The following is a 3,453-nucleotide window of genomic DNA, read 5'->3' as shown; positions in this document are numbered from 1 at the left end:
CAACACCAAAAAGACGAAGTACATGGTAATAAGCCGTACACCTGAGCTTACCACTTCTTTATCCCTCAATGGTCAGTCTTGAAAGGGTTGCCAAGTTCAGACAGCACAATGGTTGACGACTCAGGAGATCACAGCCTCGAAATACGATGCAGAATAGAGCAAGCACGCAACGCCTTTTCAAAAATGAAAAAAGTACTTTGTGACCGGAACCTAAACATCTCTCTTCGTATACGCATAGCGCGGTGCTATGTCTTTTCTGTACGCCTATACGGCGTAGAAGCTTGGACGCTGACAGAAGCTATGACAAAAAACTGGAAGCGTTCGAGATGTGGGTGTACAGACGTATGCTGAGAATTTCTTGGACAGAGCGCGTACGGAATAGCATCGTGTTAGAGAGAATGGGAAAGGCTACAGAGATACTTACGTCTATTAAGGAACGAAAGTTAGAATATTTTGGACATGTGATGCGTAATGCCAAGAAATATGAACTCCTTCAACTAATCATGCAAGGGAAAGAGGCAGGCAGGAGGAGGCCTGGCCGCAGAAGGATATCGTGGCTTAAAAACTTGCGCCAATGGTTTGGGAAGAGCACAAGATCTTTATTTAGAGCAGCTGTGTCGAAAGTTGAAATTGCCCTAATGATTGCCAACCTTCGCAAGGAGACGGTACGTTAAGAAGAAGTGTTTGACACTTTTTTATCGATTGTCGATATTTAATTTTAAATTATTATTAAATTTATTTTTACTTATTTCATTTTTATTGTATCTTTATTTTTGATTAATAAATTTATTGATCTTAAAATATTTTAAAAGTTTGTTATTACCTTTAAAATCCTTTTTATTACATTATATTGTGGTTATCCATATGCAAACAAAATATTTAAAGCCTAAAAATTAGGGTTAACTAACTACTGGTAATTTGTATTCTGTTATAATTTTAGATTCAGGACCCTCGCCTACGACTTTATTGCAACATCTGAAAAACGAATACCAAAGACTGTCAAAATCGAAACTACGACGCAAAACAAAACTATTAATAAAATATTAATTGTTAATTGTTTTTTTCTTTGAGATAACTAAAACGTATCCCTTAGTTTAAACTAGTTAGACTTTGCTCAGGTCAATATTAAAATTAACAAAAGAGAACCTTAACAGTAGACATTTTATATGTTAATTTATATATATAAATATATATATACATATATACAGCAATATATATATTAGTTAATTATCGATCAAAATTATGCATTGATTCCAAACCAATATATTTATTATATTGGCAACTCTGATATTACGTCATTAGTTGATTATGTTGGTATCAAGATTTAGTGCAATACACTACAAGCGACATTTCTCATTATTTTGTATGGCTCTCCCGTCTCTTGAACGTAGTGTTCAACGTAGTAAAATTCTCTTTGGCTATCAAAACAAGCTATAAGTCCATGACAAAAAACCATAAATTATTCATAGATTATGAATATTTTTTTTATTTTACACACACGACACAAAGTTGAAAAAGAGTTATATTTTAGAATAAATTAGTGTTTTCAATGAAAAACATTGGTTCTATTTATTAGTGCTTATGGTTCTATCTTCATCTTTATAATATGTTATTTCTAAAATAAAACTAGAATATACAAGCTTTCATAGTAATAATAAATTTGAGATATTAATTCGGAAAGACTAGAAGAATCCCCTGACCTTGATGGACCTTGAAGTGCGAGATTGCTTGTGTATGTTTTAAAATGTAACTATATTATATTTGGACAAAATAACTACTGAAATATATCTTGCGATAGTTTGTCAAGAAAAATAAAAGTATTTCAACATAAACCAAAATAAATAAATAATTTTTAAAAAACAGACAAAGAAATCTTTAATTTATACAGAATTTAAAGTTCTTTTATTCTGTTATGAGTTCAAAGTAAAAAAAAGGAATTCCAAATAACAAAATAAGGCGAGAAATCGAATAAGGTCGTTTGGATTCCGTCGCTGTTCGCTTGTAATATGTAACGGTGGTATCATATTACGTTCCTCGAAATGTTACTTGTGGAACTGCGGTACGCTAAAAGTTAAAAAAAAACAACGTTGCATATAGGTAATATATCAACCGTAGTTCAGCAAAGCTTCTATCTCAGCGTTTTGTAAATGGCGACGAGGACAAAGACGCGCAGTCGGTGTCACCACAATCGATTGTTCGATGCACCTAAAACCGAAATTTTATTTAATTTAAACGATTGAATGAAAATGAATTCTTTTGGAAGAAAAACTTTACCACTCATTCAACCAGAATAAGTAAATGAAAACAAATAGCTTTATATTAAATAAATATAATATAAAAGGAAAGAAAGGAGAAAAAAGCACTACGAAATGATCCGTGTGGCACTGGTCTTTCAAAACTGGAGACTCCTACAGGTAGTGTTTAATTTCTCTTTGAATACTACTGAGTACAACACGGATTTTCAGTGACCTCATTGTGTGACGTTTGAAGCTAAACTGATATTTAGGAGTAAACATACATAACTGTTGAACTAAAATATATATCATACAAAATTGAAATTTTTAAAAAAATTTTATACACAAAAGAATACACCAATCTGTTATAACTTTATTGAACAATTTATATTGGTCACTTACGGCATAGCATGAAGAGACGACCGGAGTGTCCAGTCTATTACAACTTCGATCCTAAAACAAAATTGTAATTATTTAAATTAAGTACGTAAGGCCAATCATGCAAAATTTATAAGGACTATACAGACGAAATAATAATAATTATACTTACTCAGCAGGGGAAGGCACTTCCCAGGAAGTAGATCTGGAAATAAAAAATATCATGAATATACATTTATACGCAAAGAAATACATCCATGATAAAAATAAAATATCATGAATATATGCGTAAAAAACACCATATGTAATATTTTCAATATTGGTCACTAACGGCACGACCACATTTAAAAAAAAATCATAGCACAGTTTTATTCACATAACATAATTATTACCTATTATATTAAGCACTAGCTGACTCGACAGACGTTGTTCTGTTCATAATAAAAAAAAATCTTATGGGTGGATTATCGTAAAATCCGTTCTTAGCTGACCTCTACTCGACGAAAGAAGTATTCCTAACTACCAAATTTTTAAGTCTATACGCCTAATGGTTAATTTGCTCCTAAGAATTGAAGAGTTCCGTTACTTTGTCATGGATTCCATAATTAGAACCCGAACAAACTCTCACCAAACTACCTTTGAAGTATATCAACAAAGGTGGCAGCACTTTTCGATCGCAGTGCCATCGCTACATTCTACAGAAAAGTTAGTGGCACTCTGTGGCACACTATAGTCTATACTTTGAGTTTGATGCCATTGAAAGTAATGTGAATAACAAGACAAAAGAAGACGCTAGTTGTCACTGTCAAACAAATGATAGTAATGCTAAACGCAACTATAA

Source organism: Leptidea sinapis, chromosome 24 (assembly GCF_905404315.1).
Source record: "Leptidea sinapis chromosome 24, ilLepSina1.1, whole genome shotgun sequence".
Lineage (NCBI taxonomy): Eukaryota > Metazoa > Arthropoda > Insecta > Lepidoptera > Pieridae > Leptidea > Leptidea sinapis.
Note: the sequence above shows the minus strand (reverse complement) of the source record.